The 24,684-nt window shown below is 37.2% G+C and overlaps 1 protein-coding gene across 3 annotated transcripts in view; it reads right to left on the reverse strand.

The window, feature by feature from the left end:
• The window catches only part of LOC128697956 (RING finger protein 207), a 111,452-nt gene extending 87,032 nt beyond the window's left edge, over positions 1 to 24,420 (reverse strand). For 2 of the 3 annotated variants that reach the window (XR_011393632.1, XM_070097624.1), the window contains exon 1: positions 24,282 to 24,420. The gene's annotated coding sequence lies outside the window, so the exon portion shown is untranslated. The remainder of the gene's footprint in view (positions 1 to 24,281) is intronic. The other variant, XM_070097625.1, reaches the window with a different exon arrangement.
• Positions 24,421 to 24,684: the final 264 nt, after the last annotated feature.

Consider the following 24,684-nt stretch of genomic DNA (forward strand, 5'->3'; position numbering starts at 1 on the left):
TAGATAGAGATAACAAAAGGGTAGGAACATGCTCAGAACAGCAACAACTAATTGGATATTGTGATGCAAAGTAGTCATTCACTAACCAAACAAGAGGCGACACCAAAAAAATGTAAAACACGACAGTTCAAAAGTGCAACTATTCCCACCTCTCCTTCAGAGTGCAGGTACTGTACTTTCTACCTCCAAGACTCAAGTCCGGCTAACCGGTTTACCTGAATCCCTTCATACCTTGTTCACACTCCAAATAATAATAATAATAATAATAATAATAATAATAATAACTAGATTAATTTTGGTCATTGTGCCCGGGTTGAGAAAGTTATCCCTGTATGGAATAACTTCAGTCTCTTCTGCATCAATGCACACGAAAGGAATAGTGAAGAGTGCGGCATAAGTTTCTAATGCAGTAAGTAAATATTAACATTGACGATTTAAAGCAAATAGGAAGTAGTTTTCACAGGTTATCACATGGACACTAATACTCAATTTCTTCGATAAAATTGGAAAATTAGGATCTACTCAGCTCAAAGCGAATCCAAAACTTCCACTAAGAAACACCAGTTCTGAAGACAAGATGAAACGAATTTCAAAGAAACAAATATCCTAAATTATATATATATATATATATATATATATATATATATATATATATATATATATATATATATATATATATATATATATATATATAATGTCGCGATCCAGAGAGGGAATGCCTGCAGCATTCTGGGCACGCGGCCCACCACCTGGGAGCTGGACGAAGTATTCGAGATGTAGATCTGAGTTATCTAGGTTGTTTTACTACATATTGTATTTTTGTCAATGTATTTTGTCAATGTATCTTGTTTTTAAACAAAGCATGTATATATATATATATATATATATATATATATATATATATATATATATATATATATATATATATATATATAAATGCATTATGTACATTTAACCTAGCATAATCTGAGCACAATTAACCTTAATTTATTTCTGAACAGACATTCCCTAGTTATTTCACAGAAAGAAATTTGATTCATAAAAGTGACTCAATGAAACCTTCTGAACGTAAAATCAAGGCAAAGCTGTCTTTGAGGAGAAAAAAAAAACAAGAGACTAAAATTGACCAGAAGAGTTTTCCAGTTATTGCACAAAATTCAACGTAACTTGCGCCTACACAGCCTAAACCCCAGAAACGTTTCATCAATTTCAAAAGATTAATCCGCAATTAAGACTGATGCCATTAAGAATTGTTTTATTTTAATAAGGGGAAAGTGCTAAACCAACAGGGGTGTTATAATGAGGCATTAAGATTCGATGCTATTGAAGATAGAATAAATCTAGTTACTTGGATCAAGAGCCTCTCACTAGCATCAAGACATTTCGAGAGTGAATGTGAATATGGCAAAATGGCATTAATAATACCAACCTTCATTTAATCTTCACATTTGCTGAAATTCTGAAGCCAATTAGAAGCTTAATGAAGTTATTTTAATTAAAACTCTTATGTTTTCCTCATAAAATTGTAATGTGTGTAAAACTAAACACTTGACTGGCACTCGTGGAATTATGAAACACCGTTCTTCAACATCTTAGACTACGCTTTAGAGAATTTTAGATGTTATCCTAGCCATTCAAAAACACTGAGAATAACTTGGGTCATAGAGCACCTATTCATTCCAAATGTTTTTAGATGTTTGCACTAGTTACCATACACAGTCCTAGAAAATTTGAAGCCAATCAGATGACGCCTTCTTGTGTTATGACGCAAAATAAAAATGAAAAGCTGAAGACAAAAAATCAGGCATCCACTTAAAATGAAACCCTTAGGCGGCAAATAATAACAGAAAGCTAAATAAATATATAATTATTATTTTAATGATCATGATAATATATAATAATGATATTTGTATAACAATTGTAATGATAACAACAATAATAATAATAATAATAGTAATAATAATAATAAATCTCCGGAATGGAGATACAGTACCTACTGTAACTGAAGTATTTTTGAAAAAATTCTCCTCATCCTTTCTCGTTTCTAGGGCCATTGTTTTTGTAGTATCATGCTCTAGCTTATGGAAGATGGTACTGGGAGCCTAGGATATTTTTTCTCTGTGACCGAAACATATCTAGTTATCAAGTCTAAACTGTAATCGAAAATCCAAAAAACAAATACCTGTCTAAATAACCGATAGAATATCCGAATAAATAACTGAAAAATGGGTAGAGAGCCGTCCGCTACACCCTTCTCTCCACCCAGCTGACCACCCACGATATTTTCCGATATTTATTGCAGCTTCGGTGCGCACGGTGATATTACCCTTATGTGAGTGAGCAAATAGGTCGATTTTCTCATTCTCACTTGCAAGCGATCATCGCTCTATTGCCGATATACTAGATAATCGACCTTTTGTGAAAGTGCCTTTATATTTTTATGGGTATACGTTTTCATGGTGGTATTAGTGACGGACATAATTATACTTACGATCCACGATGATACTGTTACGACTGCTGCAACTACAACCGCTGTAATAACTAATACTACTACTACTAGTAGTACTATTACTGCTACCACCATTATTGCTCCTGCTACTTATAATATAGTGCCAGTAGTATTAAGACTCTCATCTACCACTCATAGAGGGACAAACCTTGTCACACTACTAACACCAACATCATTGCTATCACACAAACTACTACCACTACTCTCGACTTTCTACTTACGTTATCACTAAAATTTTCACTACCAGTGCCGATAATACGCGAAACCTACTGTCAATGCTACCAAATCATCACTACTAACATAACCACCGCTAAAATACCACTTTTAACGACGTATTCTTAATTTTGTTGCTCTTAGGGAATCCTCCTCCCCCCCTCTGTTTTCGTAAGGATTCAATAAAATTTACATGATTTTGAATTACATATTTAATTTTCTCTCAATCTTCCACGGATCCCTAAATCTTTCCCCATGAAAAATCAAGTTTAGTATCCTCGCAGATTGATCGAACCCAGACCTCTGGGGACCGTAGAACCTGTTTTCTAATGGACAAAATATTCGGTGCTATTTTGGTACGCGATCTACATAGCCAACGTGATCTACAAGTCAAATTCTACTTTGGTATGCGATCTACATGTTTAATTTATTAATTATGGCTTAGGTTAGGTAAAGTTAGGTTAGGTTACGTTACGTTGATGGTTGACGGTTAAATTACCATCAATTAGCCGTCAATCATCAACCTAACCTAACCTAACCAAATCCATGTAGATCGCATGTCAAAGTAGAATTTGACTCTAGTAGATCACGTTGGCTATGTAGATCGCATACCAAACTAGCTTCATGACACGTAGATCGCATACCAAAGTAGTACCAAATATTCATCCTCCATAGCTGCCCATCCACATTATCGGTACTACCAGGAATGTCATGAGAATTCTGGTGAGACAGCCTCCTGATGTAAATTAATGTGTTAGTAGTGAGCTGCACCGTTGCCCTCACACTGTAGCTACAATGCATGCTAGTTATTCATCTTTTAACAAAGAATTTTTGGTAATGTTTGACAAGTGAATGTTTGTTCAAAAACTTCAAGTAATAATGACTTCTTGAAAGAAGTTAAACATTTCAAAGAAGTTTTTAATTCTCATCCAGAGATAAAATTGCTTCTGTGATTTTTCATTATTTCTGTGCAATTTTCAAAGGTATTAGCCAACTCTCGGCCATTATATTATCCGAAGGAGCAACCAATTACATCTTCAGTTTTGTTACCCTATCTCAAGAATGTTTTACTACAGTATTCAAATCTCTACTCATACTACATTTTGTGAAGGCGCTTGTAACATCGACAACATAGACTGAGAGCTCACTTGCTTCCTACAGTGTACTTCCTTTGCAACAGCAAACGTATATGGCTTCTATTTGGAAATTATTCAAAGTTTTTTAAATTTTTGCTGTATGTCGCCATTCATTTAATTTTTATTTGAATTTTGGGATGATTCTTTTTGAATGAGAGTAACCTTTCCATATTAATAACAGCTTACACATTCTACATACAAATCTGAATGAGTGGTCTTGGCATATTAGTGACACAGATACTTAGTTACCGCATGAAGCATCTCCAGAAAAAGAATATGATCAATGCACTCACATGTGTGATGCTCACCATAGGGTGTCTGAACTAGTGCCAAGGTATCAAAACGTATAGATGAGCAGACACTTAGCCAACTGCTTTCGCTAGTTTGAAAGATGAAACACTAAACAAGTGACGAAGATCGCAATGAAAACCATTTTACCCAACAATCAATCTTCACAAGTGTTCCTAACTGTTCTCTATTTCAGTGTTCTGAATTCTGAGAAGGATGTTATTTAAAGATTCCGGTTTCCTATTCATGAGGGTCTCATATAAAACTTCCCTTTCTAGTCACAGTTTTAAAGAATTTCAAGTCTTCTTAGTTTAGTCAAGTATTCAATACATTACTAACCCCCAATGGTGCAGCTGTCAGCTGCACATCTACAAAAAAATCAATTGTTCTCTAGCAGTTAGATTACGATATTCACGTTGGGTAGACATGTTCACAAACGAGCCTCTAGTGTTTCAGATCTCTGCTGAACTGTTAGACAATAGCAGCAATGGCAGGTTAAAAGTTAAAAAAAAAATCTGTTCCTACAGCAGTTTCAGTGTCTTTATTCACTGTTTCTCCGGGTTTTTCATTTACTAGAAGTTTGACAGAAATTATTAGTGTGCCTGAGCTAATAATAAAATTTAAATTGAAATACGATCATTCATAGATTCTCAGTGTCAACTTGAACCATATCATCTGGCCAAAAAATTATATCAGGTTTTGAATGAAGGAAAATGAAGTTGTCACTCAATATTGTTTTCATAATGGCGGCCAAGCAAGAGATGAACAAAACTGTGTGTAAACTTCCAGTGCCACAAAACATTTAGATAAGCAGAAATTCCAGAGCTTTCTGAACAAGTTATTAAGAAAAACAATAACGCTTTTTTTCACAAAAGGTGTTGTACTAAACAAAGATAGCAACGGCGTCGGTAGAACTTTAAAGCAGTCATTTTCAAGTCAGTCGCTATCCTTATTAGCGCTTTATTAGTCTGGAAGCAACAATGCTGCACTATTTTTTGCAGGATTTTACACAGGAGATATACAAAAATAAATAAAATAAATACAAATGTAACAGATAGCTCGGTCGTGAGAATTACATGTCACGAAGCATCTTGCCAGATACAGAATAAGATACTAATTACTAATATATGAAACGTCTTCATTACCAAAATGCTTTCCAACTATGTAAGAACCAGATCTAAAAAGCTTTAGTCTGAAAGCAATACTTTAAATATATCAGCCTCAATATGCTACAAAGCCTTTATTCCAACAGCTGCTGCTAACAGGAAGGCAAACCTGTAAACATGTTTTCATTTTCATAAATCATATCAAACTCTGGAGAATGAAACTGGAACAAGTAATCCCAGTTTTATTGCACAATGTATAGTCTCATAGTCTCCTTATGATGCAGTGCAGGTATTTGAAAAATTGCTGTAAAAATCTGGGATTCTTTTTTTAATTGCTGTAAAATTCTAGGATTTTTTTCAAACTTCATATATAAACGTCACATGTTTAAAGTAATCTTCGACTGTAAGTAAAATGATAATAGTTTTTAAGAGTTTCGCTGTAACACAATAAATCTAAATTTACAAGTTGGTTCAATAATTTATATCTCTGTAATGTCCATCACTTGAGTCGCAGAAATTTAGTTATCAGGTCAACTGATAAAAACAAATGTAGATTTTTCTCACGACATTTGCTGGTAATTTCCTAAATTTTGAACTCCTTGCTCTAACTAATCCTATTATTTCTCTACATCAGAGAATAAACAGGGACGATACAACCTCCCGAAATATTTGTTCCTATATACTCTTACCGATTTAAGTGCAACAACTAGATTTATTCTGGCCGCTGCGCGATCCGAGAGAGGTATCCCTGTATTTCATAAGTCCACCACCAATACTATCACCTTCAGCACCACAATACCACTTGCACTATCTTCATCTTCAAAACCATAAATCGCCACTATCACCATCATATTCATTCGAATATATGTGAATCTATAACCTAAAACAACGTTAGACAATGTGTTGCTGATACCTGCAATAGAGAAGCCATAGTTCTGAACAGTGATCTCTTGGAAATTAATTTAGAAAATGGTCTATATAAAACTGAGCAGAGACCACCTGCGCATGTCAATTGCTCTACAAACCATCTAGAAATAGCTGACAAGGGAATGAAAATGAGAAGTCGATTGAATAAGACATCCTAAAGTTATTAACAAAAACCTTTGATGGTATGAACAACCTGTAGGTGACAGATGGATGGCTCTGACATCATGTCAACAGGTAATTAAGGGTTCTTTCTACTCAGGAATTTTAAAAAAAATAATATAAAACGTGATTTTCAACATTCTTCATTTTTCGTTTTCAATCCAGTAAGAAAAATATTTAATTTTGATTTTCTGAAAACCCTAACTTATAAAGCTGACAAAAAATAGGCAAATGTCCACTCGCACAACTCAAAATTAACACATAAATACCTACTGTTAAGATGTACCAGCATTTAGGGTTAGAAACAATACAACTGGCAAACTGAAAATTCCACATCTCAAAGTGAATGATAAGTTGTGTTTCAATAAAGGTATTCTATGGAAAAAGTTTGAAGCTTGATTGTGATGATTCCAAGTTTTAATTATGTTAGAGAAAGTGAAATTTCCATCTATTCACAATAAACTTATGGGTTATCATACTTATTATAGAATGCATTGTCGATAAAATTTTAAAACCAATCAGAAGCAGCATTCATAAGTTATTGAATAAAGTGAATATCAATATTTATTTAATAAAATTGGTACTTATGCCACCCATTAGCAGCATGAACCTTGTGTTTAACAATCCACATAATTTATTTAATGATATCAACAAATCTGCCTGCAAGTAAACGAAATTTAATAGGTATTATCTTGGGTACAAGATGCATCAGCCATTAAATACTGAAGCCATTCAGAAAAGGTAAACTGAAATTTAAGAGAAATAAAAAATTCACACTTTTTTACACGAAAAAAAAGTTAAATCTGCAGCTACACATTGGAACTTCACTCTCTGCTGACGTCAGATTTTTTGACACCTTTTGTGAATGTTTGAAACTACACCACCGATAATTTTTAAAGCTAACTGAGCCATTCCGGTGTCCCATAGCTCGATCGCTAGCGCACTCCTCACACACTGAGGTCCAGGGTTCGAATCTTCTTTGATAGGACTGGAAAACATTAAGGACGTGTTTCCATAAGACGCCTTCCATAAGACACCTGCTGTCCCTGCCCCTGTTCACCCATCAATTTAAAATGGGTACCTGGGTGTTAGTCAGCTGGTGTGGGTCGCATCCTGGGACAAATAACTGACCTAATTTGCCCGAAATGCTCCGCATAACAAGCGGTTCTATATAGTAGTATGTCATTGATGTCAACTCGGCCTGTATATCATGTACATGTACTTGTAGTAAATAAAGATATATATTATTCCAGGAGCTGGAAGTGGGTTCAGCAATTTTGATCATAAGGCATGCGAATATGCCAATTGTTCCAAGAATTTGGTCCTCATTACCATACATAAGTGCTGAAAATTTGAAGCCGTATAGAAGAAGCATTCTCAGAGTTATGAGTAAATTGAAATTGAAAACTTGCAGCAAGAAAAAAAAACAAGCAACCTTTTAAATGTTGCCTGATTCTGAAATACCTAATTCGTTTACATACATGCAAAAATACAGTAGTTTCAAGTAGACATTATGTTTATATTGCATGTGTACTCACTGACATGAGCTCATCATTTTGCATTTGCAGGAAGTCGACTTCCTGCTCCTGGTCCTGCCAAACTTCACTTGCCAGTATTATTGGTTTCTTGCTTTTTCACTTCTCACCAATTTGTATTTCTGAGGGTCAGTTTTCCTGCTCCCGGCCCCGCCAAGCTCCACTGACTCGAATCAATGGTTACTAGCATTTTTATCTCTATCATTCTACTCTTAAAGGCATCACTGGAGTTCACCTCCACACCATCCACTTACAGTTCATTCCTACTACCCTAAGACTAAAAAAAAAAAATTGCGTCCTGTGACTCACCTGTTTTTTTTTTACATTTTCACCTGTGCCCCCTTGTTCCTGGTCCTGCCATTGCAAAAAAAATCTGTCCATCAATTATGAACAGCTGCCTTCAATCCGTATTTCTTTGTTCTCTTCTCACCTAGAGTCGTCAATTTAAAATCCCTTTAGTTTTTACTCAGTATTCCCTCCTGAACATTGGCTGCTAACCTTTCAACTTTTTTCAAGCTTCTGAATGTGTGTAATCAGTCAGAGGCTCAGTTTTGGTATCCTATATTCTGAGATGGGCTTGACGAATGTTTTATGCAGAGTCCTCAAAGACTCACTGTTCAGGTTCCTGAAGCCTATTCTTAAATTTGCTAGCCTCGCTTAGGCTGCTGAATTCATAAGGTTTATGTACTCTTCCAGTGATATGTTTGATGTTATACAGTCCAGCAAGATGCAGTATGCATATTTTTCCTCATTCTGAGTAACCAAGATACTGGCACAGATTGATAGATTTAATCTCTTGAGGTAAGAAAGCCAACCAGCGTGACTGAATATGATAAGTCTGGCTTTCGTTTTTACACTTTAGAGTGGTGTACCTGCCCACACTGCTGGTATCTCCAGTTTTCTTTGATAAACAGTAAAATGGTATTTCTCCCTTCTCACCAGTACCAGGAGATACCCGGGTCCTCGCCTGACAGAGTAATATTACACACATATGGCATGAGCATTCCCCTTACTACACCCCACGCCAGGCACTAATGACCTGATCGTTATACGCCTACACACCCTTGTCTGGGGCTTCTCCCGCACTCATGCTTTACCACGTTTATGCTCTCATGCACCCTTGTTTCACCATACCCTTACTGTAATGCTCCAATTTTTCATGAACATTTTACTCTCATGAGTACCTTTCGCATATGTTATTTCAGGCACACACATGATTTCTTAAAATCATATTTGTATTCACTTATGATGTTACGCTCCAAATCATACATTCTATGTGTTTTCACATGCATGTATATATATACATATATATATATATATATATATATATATATATATATATATATATATATATATATATATATATATATATATATATATATATATATATATAGTATATATATATTAATATATATTCCTTGCATTGTTAAAATCTCTAGTAAGGCTGATGCATGCAGGGGATGAGATGAAAAGCTGTAAGCCTTCTCCCTGAAAGCTGGCTGCCTTGGATCAACGTCTAGCGCAAGCTGGACGCCAAAGTATTGGTCCAGTGTGGTGAGAATGGTATAGCACTGCGTACCTTGTTCCAAGGTTCGTAAGTGCGAGTCTCCTTCAGCCAGAGATCAGTGTTTGTTTATATATAAATAAATAAATATATATATATATATATATATATATATATATATATATATATATATATATATATATATATATATATATATATTCAGCACCATGTATATACGTCATGCCAAATAGGTAAAACTTGTGCTTTTGACTTAAACAGCAACGCTCTTCTTGCCGAATATGGCAAGCATTTGTGTATGCAATAATTTTGCAAAACTCTTTCTGAACCTAACGAAGAAAAGGCACTTTTGGTAAAAATGTTTACATTAACATAAATAAAAATAATATATCTTTAAACATATGAGAACATTTTTAAAAGGACTCACTATTAAATGAGTTCTTGTCAGCTGACCATGTTTACCTATTCGGTACAACTTGCATTATATATATATACATATATATATATATATATATATATATATATATATATATATATATATATATATATATATATATATATATGTCGTGCCTATTAGGTAAAACTGGCCAATTAGCAAGAACTCATTTAAAATTAAGTCCTTTCTAAAGCTTTCTCTTATTCGTTTAAAGATATATTTTTTTCATTAATGTTAATGTAAAAAATTTTAATTTTGCACCAAAAGGAACTTAGAAAACTTACCTAACCTTATTATAACAAGCGCAATTTATTTTAGCCTAACCCAACTAAATATATTTTAGATTTGTTTACAGTAATTTAATACTAAACAAACGCAGTGAAATATATTTTTTTCGTTAGGTTCAGAATGATTTTGGCGAAATTATTGCATACACAAATTTTCGCTTGTCTTATATGGCAATATAAGCGTTGCTATTTAAGCCAAAATCGCAAGTTCTGCCTATTCGGCACGAGATATATATTTATATATATATTTATATTTATATATATATATTTATATATATTTATATATATATATATATATATATATATTTATTTATTTATTATATAGGGAAGTTGAACAGAATTCTTCCTCCATAAGCCATGCGTGTCGTAAGAGGCGACTAAAATGCCGGGAGCAAGGGGCCATTAACCCCTTCTCCTGTATATATTACTAAATTTGAAATGAGAAACTTTCGTTTTTCCTTTTGGGCCACCCCACCTCGGTGGGATACGGCTGGTACGTTGAAAGAAGAATATATATATATATATATATATATATATATATATATATATATATATATATATATATATATATATCAATAACAACACTGCGACTAGCCAGAGAAGCGAACCCATGTTGTTTTAGCACGCCTCATGGTGAGCGAAAATTCATTTTGCTCTAACCCACGGGACCATACAATCCTACAAGAATCCCGCGCCCAGCAGAACTAGGTGTTGTACCATAATCCGACGACATATGATAAGAACATAAGAACATAAGAACGAAGGAACACTGCAGAAGGCCTACTGGCCCATGCGAGGCAGGTCCAAGTCTCCTACCGGCTTAAGCCAATGCACCCAACCTAGTCAGGTCAGGTCACATTGACTTAAGGGAGGAACACGGCAACCGACCTGGTAGCACAAGCTGTCAGGTCTAACTCACACCCACCCACATCCACTCATGTATTTATCCAACCTATTTTTAAAGCTACACAACGTTCTGGCCTCCATAACGGTACTTGGGAGTTTGTTCCACTCATCCACAACTCTATTACCAAACCAGTACTTTCCTATATCCTTCCTGAATCTGAATTTTTCCAACTTAAAACCATTGCTGCGAGTCCTGTCTAGGCTAGATATTTTCAGCACACTATTTACATCCCCTTTATTTATTCCTGTCTTCCATTTATACACCTCAATCATATCCCCCCTAATTCTACGTCTTTCTAGAGAGTGCAGATTCAGGGCCCTTAGTCTATCCTCATAGGGAAGGTTTCTGATACATGGGATCAACTTTGTCATCCTCCTTTGTACATTTTCCAGAGAATTTATATCCATTCTGTAATAAGGTGACCAAAACTGTGCAGCATAATCTAAATGAGGCCTAACCAAGGATGTATAGAGTTGAAGAACAACCTGAGGACTCCTGTTATTTATGCTTCTTGATATGAAGCCAAGGATTCTATTAGCTTTATTGCGAACACTTATGCACTGTTGTCTTGGTTTCAGATTACTGCTAACCAGAACTCCTAAATCTTTTTCGCAATCCGTAATATTAAGATCTACATTATTTAGTTTATATGTGGCATGGTTATTGTCCAGTCCAACATTTAGAACTTTGCATTTGTCTATATTAAACTGCATCTGCCACTTCTCCGACCACTGCATCAGTCTATTCAAATCTTCCTGGAGTGCTCGAATGTCCTCGTCAGAATGAATTCGACGGCCTATTTTGGTGTCATCGGCAAACTTGCCGATGTCGCTCTTTATGCCCTCATCTATGTCGTTTATGTAGATTGTGAACAGCAGGGGGCCCAACACTGACCCCTGTGGAACACCGCTCGTGACACTTCCCCACTCTGATTTCTCCCCATTTATGCAAACTCTCTGCTGCCTATTTGTCAACCATGCCTCTATCCAGGAAAAAATTTCTCCTCCTATTCCATGTGCTTTAATTTTCCTCAATAGTCTCTGATGTGGGACCCTGTCAAAAGCCTTACTGAAGTCCATATACACAATATCATATTCATTACCATGATCTACCTCCTCAAATACCTTAGTGAAAAAAGTTAATAAATTCGTAAGGCAGGAACGCCCCTTTGTAAAACCATGCTGAGATTCGTTGATTAATTTATGCTTTTCAAGGTGGCTACGAACTGCCTCGGCAATTATTGATTCCATAAATTTTCCCACTATGGAGGTTAGGCTTATTGGTCTATAGTTCGAAGCTAAGGACCTGTCACCTGTTTTGAAAATAGGTATCACATTTGCCATTTTCCACTTATCTGATGGTGGGTGCCTCAGAGCTAATTTCATTCTACTCCCCGTTTGGTGTACTAGCCTCCACAACCAGTATGTATATAGTATTGTAACCATGAACGAGTGGTATTTAATAACAACACTGCGACTAGCCGGGGGATCGAACCTGTGTTGTTTTAGCCTTCCTCACGGTGAGCGACGACGCTCTAACCCAGGATTGTATGGCTTGTATGGTCCCATGGGTTAGAGCATCGTGAATTTTCACTCACTATGAGTTGGGCTAAAACGACGGATTCCACTCCCCGGCTTGTCACAGTGAACATTAAAATGGTATAAAATACCGACAGGTTGTTAGGTAAGACACATATGCAACAGTTAGGTATCTTTATTTCGAAACGTTTCGCCTACACAGTAGGCTTCTTCAGTCGAGTACAGAAAAGTTGATAGAAGCAGAAGATACTTGAAGACGAAGTAATCAGTACATCACCCTTGAAGTTTTGAGGTGGTCAGTCCCTCAGTCTGAAGAAGAGTATTGTTCCATAGTCTGAAACAATATGGAGTTGAAGTGACAGGATGGAGCCTATATACCGCCAGGAGGTGAGATGTAGGCCGCTAGTAGAGGGACCGAGGGACTGACCACCTCAAAACTTCAAGGGTGATGGACTGATTACATCGTCTTCAAGTATCTTCTGCTTCTATCAACTTTTCTGTACTCGACTGAAGAAGCCTACTGTGTAGGCGAAACGTTTCGAAATAAAGATACCTAACTGTTGCATATGTGTCTTACCTAACAACGGCTTGTCACAGTGTTGTTATTGATTAAATACCACTCATTTGTGCTTACAATACTATATATATATATATATATATATATATATATATATATATATATATATATATATATATATATATATATATATATATATATATAATGTCGTGCCGAATAAGCAGAACTTGCGATCTTGGCTTAAATAGCAACGCTCATCTTGCCATATAGGAAAAGTGAAAATTTGTGTATGCAATAATTTCGCCAAAATCATTCTGAACCTAACGAAAAATGTATATTTCACTGTGTTTGTTTAGTATTAAATTATTGTAAACAAATCTAAAATATATTTAGTTGGGTTAGGCTAAAATAAATTGTTCTTGTTATAATAAGGTTAGGTAAGTTTTCTAAGATTCTTTTGGTGCAAAATTATAAATTTTTACATCAACATTAATGAAAAAATATATATCTTTAAACGTATAAGAGAAAATTTTAGAAAGGACTAATTTTAAACGAGTTCTTGCTAATTGACCAGTTTTACATATTCGGCACGACATATATATATATATATATATATATATATATATATATATATATATATATATATATATATATATATATATATATATATATATATATATATATATATATATAAATTCCATTTCAGCCACACATGGGATGGAACATACTAAGAGATTGTAATCCCTAGTAATAGTAACTTCAGCTTTGCTGAAAGGAAATCGTTAAGGTTCCAATAGCTACTGAACCCATGGTAGAATGATTGAAAAAAGCCACACTGCCCTACAACAAGCCTACCAGCACAGGCCGATTTCATCACTTGATGCTTGAAACTCACTCTGTGTGTTGGAATATGACAGGGTAATATACAGTAGCTACCGTTGTTCACACTAGGTAACTTTCATATAGATTTGGGCAGCAGCACATGACTGATGTGCTCAATATTATTTATTATTAAATACGTATAGTCATTCCTTTTTTACAGTGTGTTCACATTCTTTTTATTTCGCTTGTTCACCTTCTGATTGATCGGTCTCTAAATTATAGAACTTTTATGGTTTTACTTCTTTTCATGACGAAAGTATTCATGTACCAAAGCTTTTTTACATGTGTATACTTTCATGTATCCTATTATGTGTAGATGTTTTAATGCCTTTAACTGTCAGGTACAAAATTTTAATCCTTCGATTTATATTGCACTCTTACTTCCCTATATGAACTCACCTATTTGTGAAGGCAGAGGTCAAGTCTCAGCTCCTGGCCCAACCTCACAAACGGGCCACTACTGAGTACATTCTCTCCTCTTTTTCAGTGGCTCTGTACTTTACTGAACTAATGCTCTCACGCTTCTATGCTCTATGTGTGTTTATGTGCCCATGTTGTTCTGATAATTTCGGGCAATACATCCTTAAGCTCCAGTGAATGTACGGGGAGGGTAATTTAGACAGATGGCAATCAACGTTGGGGAAAACACAAAGATAAGTAGAACTTCAATTAGTGATGAATAGAGATAAGAGGGAGAGGGGAGGAAAGCTAGATAGATAGATAGAGAGAGAGAGAGAGAGAGAGAGAGAGAGAGAGAGAGAGAGAGAGAGAGAGAGAGAGAGAGAGAGAGAGAGAGAGAGAGACCAAACGAGTCCTCTAGACTAGAATTCTGAGCAAAGTTGGAAAATTAGCACAAAGTTCCTTCCCTCCATTGGGTCATGGATTTCAAACGATAATTGGGGTCCTGGGTGCAAAATGATTAGCAGATGTTTGTGGACAACATGCACAGAAGGGTTAGGCTTTATAACAAGCTGGAATAGGATATGGCTCTAGCCAGTGATAATGCATTAAAAAATACTCCTATTCCTATACCCATCCAGTGTTCTTGCAAAAAATCAAATAATATACCTCAGTCTATGATGAGGCTTTCCTACCAATTTCTCTGTATCTTACTTTGACCTACATTCATTGGGGAAACGTTAATTCAGTAGGGAAATACAGCACCTGGAGGAATGAAGAGGAAACTGGGTTTGATTGAAAGAGATGGGGAAGACAGGACCAATTCCTTGGCTCAAGCACCATCGCACCAGCATCAAGGCATATAAAAACAGTATTACTTGCAGACTGCTTCATACGAAAACAAATTTTACCAGAGAGCTGCCCTCACTATACTGAACGTACCAACAAGTAGAGTGAAAAATGTAATTCATGCGGCTCTAGTGTGAGTGAATCCCAGCCTTTCAGAACTAAGGAATAGCCCTCACCAATACCATCCTTTATCTCTAACACCAAATTATTGGTGACACAGGGAGCTAGTCTTAGGCAGTACCATCTCACTGGGAAACAGACATGAGGAAACTCGGCCAGAGGACTGAGAATTCTCTACACAAAACAAAATAACCACTAATTCGACAAAATGAGATAATTGCATATAACACATGAGGAAAAGTTTATTTCGCAGCATTACAACCTTTATCTCTTAGTGAGTGCACAATGTCATTTTAATCCAGGTTTTAGGAATTAAAAGAATGATCCTTATGCAGTCGATAGGATTTAAACCTAACTTATCACCCAGATACGACAACACAGCTGAAAAAAAAAATAGATTTTTTTCTATTTTTTTATTAACATATCGGCCGATTCCCACCAAGGCAGGGTGGTCCGAAAAAGAAAAACTTTCATCATCATCATTCACTCCGTCACTGTCTTGCCAGAGGGGTGCTTTACACCAGTTATAAAACTGCAACATTAACACCCCTCCTTCAGAGTGCAGACACTACTGCACTTCCCATCTCCAGGACTCAAGTCCGGCCTGCGGGTTTCCCTGAATCCCTTTATAAATGTTACTTTGCTCACACTCCAACGGCAGGGTGGTCCGAAAAAGAAAAACTTTCATCATCATCATTCACTCCGTCACTGTCTTGCCAGAGGGGTGCTTTACACCAGTTATAAAACTGCAACATTAACACCCCTCCTTCAGAGTGCAGACACTACTGCACTTCCCATCTCCAGGACTCAAGTCCGGCCTGCGGGTTTCCCTGAATCCCTTTATAAATGTTACTTTGCTCACACTCCAACAGCACGTCAAGTATTAAAAACAATTTGTCTCCATTCACTAACAAATATGCTCACGCATGCTTGCTGGAAGTCCAAGTCCCTCACAAAACCTCCTTTACCCCCTCCCTCCAACCTTTCCTAGGCCGACCCCTACCCTGCCTTCCCTCCACTACAGATTTATACACTCACGAAATTATTCTGTTTTGTTCCATTCTCTCTACATGTCCAAACTACTTCAACAGCCCCTCCTCAGCCCTCTGGATAATAGTTTGGGTAATCCTGCACCTCCTCCTCTGCATTATATTCACACCACACCTGAGACATCACATCTCCACTGCCTCCAGCCTTCTCCTTGTTGCACCATTCATCACCCATCCTTCACACACTATACTCTCGTACAATCCCCTCTTTGCTTCCAATAGATATTGTCCTTAAATAATTTTTAATAGAAAAAACAAATAGTCAGTGACTGCAATGTGCATATGCAGGCAAGCAAGCACTACCACTAACTCACCTCTATTAACTCGGGTGATCTCTGTTTACATATTAATATCTAACCCAACGACCAAGTGACACTAGTCTCTGAAGCAAATACTTTTAACGATAACTGTCATAATGTTTACTTTCACGGACGACTTTCCCACTGCCCTGGAGATCATCGCTGACATGTGGTGATAATTTGTCACGGATAAACTTTAGCAGGTTAAATTTAATAATGCGGAAAAAGCAACCCATGTTCACAGGATAGCTTGAAACAACAACTTTAACATTATATTCAGTGTGGAAGTGCTAAACTAGTAAAGATCATAAAATGTCTAGGGAATGCGAGGTAATTAGATTTGATCCATATAAGCATAACTCTAATTCCTCTAATCAAGAACCCTTTACAAGCATCAAGGCACCTTCCTTGAAGGGTGAGATAAGGATGCTGATAGGAATAACAATTCAATGAACCTTCCCAGAGAGGAACCATTGAATAAAGAACTTTATTATGTACCCTGAACCCATCATGTAGATAGTAATTAAAGGATAACACAAGCACATAATAGGTCTAGGAAATTAGCCTAAAGTTTCTCTTAAGTTACAATGACTGAGATGTTTGTTCTCGCATAAGTTAAGATACTTGGTTAGGATATATAGGTAATATTACACATTATAATGAAACATTTATACCATACCAACCTTGCGAAAGAGAGAGAGAGAGAGAGAGAGAGAGAGAGAGAGAGAGAGAGAGAGAGAGAGAGAGAGAGAGAGAGAGAGAGAAACGAAGCATGTGGTGAGCAAGGTAGACTACCTTCCTGTATAATTGATGAGGTTAACGAAGACCGCCTGGGTTGTGTTGGGTTGGGGGAGGGATAGTTAGTTACTTTGTCTCTGGTGACTCAATTGTAACTCAGTTTGGAGCCCCAAGTGATGATTTACATGCTGGGAATGTCTGTCTGTATCATGGCTCCCCATCTCTGTCCCCTGCCACCCCATGTATGTGTGTCATACTCATTTGTATAGTATATTTTGATCTGTTTTGTCTCTTTATTGTTAGGGATACCTGACATTAACATCTGAAATAATGATCATGTCCTTTTATGTAATAACTTTGATTTTATTACTTATCATTTTTATAATATTGTATGAAAAGTTTGATATAAATTTTTAGCACTGAATAAGCCACAGGAAGGAGGTGTCACCTTGAACTATCTACATGGGCATGGGCGGGGCTTAAAACACTTTGGAAACTATTATCCCCCTCACACATACTCATGAGGTCAGTTAGCATCTTCTCAAAAACCAGGAAAGAAAAAACTCCACAAACACAACCTCACAATAACACGCTTTCTTACACTATAATTTGTGGCCTCTGTGTCGTATATGTCCTGTGAGGACTTCGTTGTTTTCAGCTACACATTTGACTTAACCTAAAGCAGCATAGTTAATCATTCTCGGAGGCTCACTATGGATCAGATTGCTGTTCAACTACTGTATCACCTTCCATGTTCACATTCATATATTACAAATGCTTATGGTAATTTTGGCAAACACACAGATGATCAAATTAAATGCAAAATGTCAGCCCTAGGGTCACTATCTTGAATAATATGTGCTTAACATTTCCCAATTATTGAGGAATATAGAGATGGAAAGTATAATAACCTTTGTGATATGTCAAGATATTTTATTAATAAAAATAAAATACCAGTGTACACTCCTAACAATGTTAAGTCATTCGACCCAGTCTCTAGCAAGAAGCTAATATGTCAACTAGAAAGCCGGGCTTGAGTGCTTGGTATTATGCTTCAGTACCTTCGACATACTTTTGATGGGTTTCTTCAGTATTTTTACTTAGCCTGGACCTAAGCCATGGTTCTCTGGTGCTTGCCTGGTTGCTGCTGGCAGTCCAGTGGCCAATATATTCACCACAACCCGAGTGATTAGACGCATAGTAGAGGTATTTGTTGAGCTTCTTGAAGACTTGTTCCAGCAGTATTTTCAATATCTTTTAGGATGTTAAAAAGTCCAAGACTTTGGAAGTTGATACAGTGTTTCCCTTATTTTGCCCATGGTTTCCTTGCCTATCACTGGGTTTAATCTACATTTTCTCTCATGTTTCTTACTCCAGTATGTTATTATTGCAGTGTTCAGAATTGGGAACTAAGCCCATAAGTACTCTCTCTCCTCTCAAGAGAATACATATTAAGAGCTTGAGGCATTCCCAGTGTATGTGAACACTTTATTGGTTCTATTCGAGTTACAAATATACTCTAAATCTGTTGCAACTATGATATATCTCCTGCCTTGAATGAAGCTCTCAACACTGAACAATATTCCAAACACGAAGGCACAAGTGATTTGAACAGTCACCACTGGCACCGTTTTTCTTGTTCTGAATGTTCTTATCATCAACTTGTCATTTTCTATGCCATCACAACATTTGCCTTACTGAGTTCTTTGAAAGAAAGGTTAGGTAACATTATTGCTTCCAGGTCCGATACATGTTCCATTAGTTCTATTTGAAAATCCTCTTCCATTTTGTATACAATGTCCCTTTTTGAGTTCTTCATTCCTACCATTCCAAAGTAGCTGAAACTTGTCACTATTCAAAGTCATGTTATTCTCCACTGGCTGCTGAAATCCTTTGCATATACATGTATCTTCCTGCATTTTTCCATGTCACCTAAGGAGGTGGTTTTCATGCTTATTTTGAATCAGCAGCAAATGATGCAAAACTATGGCTATTAGGATAAGAAACAGTAAAGGGCTACTTTCCTTATTATCCCTGTAACCCTCAATATGTGTGATCTCCCTATTATTGCATATGTTAAATGCCAATGGATAAGAAAATACCTAATAGACGGTAAAGAGCCACAGAAGTTGAGCTGAATGATATATAAATCACTACAATCATTTGAGTATTTAATACTTTTAACATGGCATTAACATAATTTTTCTTTATTCGCTACAATAACATTACCAATTTACACCTATCTTAACAAGTTGCTATTATCACTATAGAAATTCCAGGACAAGAAAATAACTGCCTGACACCCTATCGCCGACAAAATTTGTATTCAAGGTTATTCTGTGTTATGAACTCACGTCTGTAAATCTTAGTTTAGTCTGATCATTGAGTTAAGAATTATATACTAGTTTATTTTGGGGTCATAAGAGTAACTCGTCTTTGAAATATCGTAAATTTGGGTACTTATCATCACATTAAAATATGCCTAATTATGTAAATGGTACTTTATATGATACTGGGCATAAGGGACTGACCACCTCAAAATTACTTCTTCGAGGTTGATCGACTAATAACTTCATCATAAAATCTCTGCTGTTTGTGGTGTCTCTTGTATTCAGCTAAAGATTACTGTTGCAGGAACCCCCCCCCCCCCAAAAAAAAAAAAAAAAAATGGTCTACAAGCACGCTTTTTTTTTTTTTTACACTACTCTTTCAGATCCAGAAGAAATAAAATTGTCCATTCTATTTGAAGGACATATAGGGATATGGTACCACCCAGCACTTTGTCTTAAATTTGCAAATGTGGATCAACAGTATCAAACTGAGAAAGCATAATCATTAAGATAATGAGGCATTTCCTACTTATCGCAGAGAAACCGAATGGCCTGACGACACTGGATGATAGGAGGATTAGGGGACAAATGATAATGATATACAAAATACTGCGTGGAATACACAAGGTGGATAGAGACAGGATGTTCCAGAGTGGACACAGAAACAAGGGGACACAATTCGAAGTTGAAGACCAAGTACTGGCAACAGTGCAAAAGACCTACAGCTAGTAAAAAATTAAAAGGTAGGAAAAAAATATAAAAATAAATACTGAAGCCAGAGACATACCAAGAAGTGAGTTATGCTAAAGAGGGATGAAAAAACACTGATACAGCTAATAAAAGTTAACTAATGGTAAGCCAGCAGAGGGACTCGGCCAGATGACCAAGAGCTCCAGCTGCAGATCATCATTTAACTAAGACTTGCGCCAGGAAACTCTTGTCCTGCTTTCTGACAAACCTTTCCTAGCTTAACCCGACACAGCTACACAGTGGTCAGACCAACTTCAACAGCAAGAAAAAAGTCAAGCAGAGGGAACATAATTATTTCAGTGCATAACTATTTCAATGAAAACAATGGAACTACTGAGGTGTAATAATTTAACTCCGGTATTAGCTCACCTAATTTACAAATTTTCTATAATTCTTAAATCCAATTTATCCGTTGATCTAGCTATAATTTTAAAGTCACTGAAACTTAATAACTAATCTAGTTTCGTTATGTAGTGTTACACTTGGAAAAAAGGGATCTACCTAATTAATTAAGGGTAGCCTGTGTGTAGTGATGGAGGACTGAGTTTAATAGTGGGAGGCCTAAATGATGGGGGCCTAAATAGAGGATGGTTGGGTGGTCATGGCGGCCTGAGTGTGCCCGTACACCGAGAGTGGTTGTGGTGGTCTGAGTGTGGTGGTGGTTTGAATATGGTGGAGGTCTGAGTGTGGTTGGAGCCTGAGTGTGGTAGCAGCCTGAGTTTCGTGGTCTTCTGATTGTGGTGTTGGCCTGTGTGCGTGATAGTGGCCTGAGTGACACGTTGACCTGATTGCAGTGTTCAGTAGTGCGAGAGTAAGAAAACTCTTGAAAGCCTTCCTAAGTATATCAAAGGTGTGCTGATGTTGCATTGCCTAAAGTTTGTGGTCAGAGGGCGATGGCGACTAGAGTGAGATGTCCTGAGAATAATGGTCGCCTGAGAGGGTGGGGTGGGGGGTCCTGTGTGGTGGTGGCCTGAATGGGGGGGACCTGAGTGTGGTGGTGGCCTGAGAGGGGCGGGGAGCCTTGAGAGTGGTGGTGGCCTGAGAGAGGCGAGGGGCCTTGAGAGTGGTGGTGGCCTGAGTGTGATGGTGGCCTGAGACAGAGAGGGATGGCCTTAGTGTGGTTTTGGTCTTAGTGTATGGTGGCCTGAGTATGGTGGGCCTATGATAATGATCTGAAATGGTGGCCTCGTTATGGTGTGGCCTTAGTGTGATGGTAGTCTGAGTGTGATTGTGGCCTGAGTGTGGTGATCTGGGTGTGATAAATGTCCCGAGTGTGATGGTGGTCTATTATATATTGGTACACGTAAAATTTTGGTAAAAGTTCCCTAGTCCTAGTAGTAGTAGAAATGTTGGGCAAGTTTACTAATTCTTTCTGCCTTATTCATCTGGCAACAAGTGGGTCCCTTGCGTTAGCCCACTGGTGTGGGTGTTGTCGGTCGCACCCTTGGGGTGAGGATTAATGGTCCACAATGGATATAAGACAGTCCTAAATGACTTCCTGAATTTATTGGGTTATCCTGGATGACTAACCCTGCAGGCTCATAAACCCCATCAAAATCTGCTTCATTTTCATCTCATTATTCTCAATTACGTTAGGTTTGATTAATTTAAGATATGATGACATTTATATAACTGAAAAAAAAATAATCCTTCCTCCGGAAGCTATGCGTGTCGTAAAGGGTGACTAAAATACTGGGAGCAAGGGGCTAGTAACCTTTTCTCCTATATAAATTTCTGAGCATTTCTTCTTTTTCGGGTCACCCTGACACGGTGGGAGACGGCCGGTGGTGTGCTTAACAAAATCCGTATAATTACCTGATACTAGTGAAATTAAATAAAAAGTATCACTGCACGAAGGATACATGGATATTTCAAGCATGTATCTCCACATGCATGGGATAAAATGTGGAGGATGGATTTCAATCAGATGACCCGATGTCCAGTTAAGAAAACACTAAGCTTATCCAAGCTTAGATTTCCATCCCAAATAAAAAACAAAACTATAACAATATAGTAGTATAACCTAAGATAAGCTGTTGATGAGCTTAAAGGTATCTTTATCATAAGATACAATTCCTTTAATCAAGAGCCCCTTACCAGCATCAAGGAACCTACCTCAGGAGTATTTAGTGAAATATAAACGTAATAAACCCACTTGTAACTTTATGAATAGTTTGTTTTAAAATTAAATTTCACTCCAGGGACTAAAATATACTCGAAGCATCTATACATAATATTCACATCTTGCGCAAATACTGATCAACAACCCCGATGGAAATAAGTCACTGACTTTTTGGGGGGTTATCCCAGGTTATTTACTCTATGTATGATAATTGTACTTAAGCGTACCTGTGTCTGTGTAATATTATCTACTTAATGTGCTATAAAGCCTGGATAAGTGACATGTTTCAACACCTTCATTTAACAAAGTCAGTGGTTGAGGTTTGGCTTAATTTCAACCATTCCATTCCATAATTATTTGCCTCCTGATTGTATTTTCTTTATTTTAAGTTATATTAACCTAAGTTATATTGAGATACATAAACCTTATAAAATATAACGATAAGCAAATTAGAAAACTACATTGGGTCTCGTCTGTCAGCAAGGTGGCCGATGTAAAATCCGAAATTTGTGCTGGATTAAATGAATCACTCTTAGTGCGTGAACAATTGATGTATATTTATAAGTAATATATCACTCAAGGTGCTAGAAAAGTTGACGTGTATCATTCTCGGTGCGAGAATGAGGCGCATACGTATGTCTCACCCGGAATCATACAGGATATTCACTCGTACACCGAGGGGTTGCAGAGTATGCTAACTTATCAGGGATTATACATGTAAACACGGTGTTGCAAGTGGCTATATTATCATTAGATGTGCAGTAAACTGTAGAAGGAATATATAGTTAAGAATTATATATAATATACAAGTTACCTAGTAGATGATGCATAGTGGCCCGGTGGCTAAAACTCCAGCTTCACACACGGAGGGCCCGGGTTCGATTCCCGGCTGGTGGAAACATTTCGACACGTTTCCTTACACCTGTTGTCCTGTTCACCTAGCAGCAAATAGGTACCTGGGTGTGGGTCGCATTCTGGGGGTTAAAAATCCGAACGAAATCTTATCTATTAACCACAGCATTCCTCTTACGTCAGGCAGTTGTGCGGGGCGCCTTACAACCAACTCTCCTACACCACCACCACGATTAAATCCGTTGCAACAACAATAACTACACTATTACCACATCCCCTCAAGGAAGGTTCCTTGATGTTGGTGAGGGGCTCTTGATTTAGGGAATTGGATCTGTGCTCCAGTTCCCCAAATTAAGCCTGAATGCCTTCCACATCCCCCCCCCAGGCGCTGTATAATCCTCCGGGTTTAGCGCTTCCCCTTGATTATAATAATAATACACCATTACCACCACCATAGCCAAAACCATTTACCACCGCACCCCAACCACCACCATATAGACAATTGGTCACAATAATACACACATACCACCACAACCACATTATAACAAGACAGCCACAGCACAAGCGCACGCTGATAACCCACTACAACACCACCATACAGCCACACCACAGGCACACAGCTACACTATCACCTTGAAGTTGCACCCCAGCACCATTATACACTACGAAAGTCACACTCCTACAGCTGCTATCCACCATAGCCTTGCCATTACCACCACAAAACACTTTAAAATATGTAATATTAAGTCATTGCAAGGAGGTGGATATGGTGGAATAGTGGTAAACATATTAAATACGAGGAATGTCTTACCTGGATGCTGTCCACACTGTGACACCACAGAAGCTCGGCACACTGTGACACCACTGAAGCTCGGCACACTGTGACAACACTGAAGCTCGGCACACTGTGACAACACAGAGGATTTCACTACACTATACCAACGGCTAACTGGACGGGTCCACACACCACGATAAGCTCGCGTACGGTACGTGTACCGGCGGCAATCATACTTACACCTAACATGCTGTTGTATACCTGTATGTGCATTTATGTTAAAATTGTCTTAATATGATAATGTACATTGCATATTCTGGAATAAATGCACAAAAATAATTTTTTTCTGTAAATAATATTCTAGTGTACAAGTTATTTTCCAGTTTGAACGATGATGCGTGATTGAACAACATAAAAGAGAGAATAAGATACAGTTTAT

The sequence above is a fragment of the Cherax quadricarinatus genome, chromosome 58 (genome assembly GCF_038502225.1).
Source record: "Cherax quadricarinatus isolate ZL_2023a chromosome 58, ASM3850222v1, whole genome shotgun sequence".
Classification (NCBI taxonomy): domain Eukaryota; kingdom Metazoa; phylum Arthropoda; class Malacostraca; order Decapoda; family Parastacidae; genus Cherax; species Cherax quadricarinatus.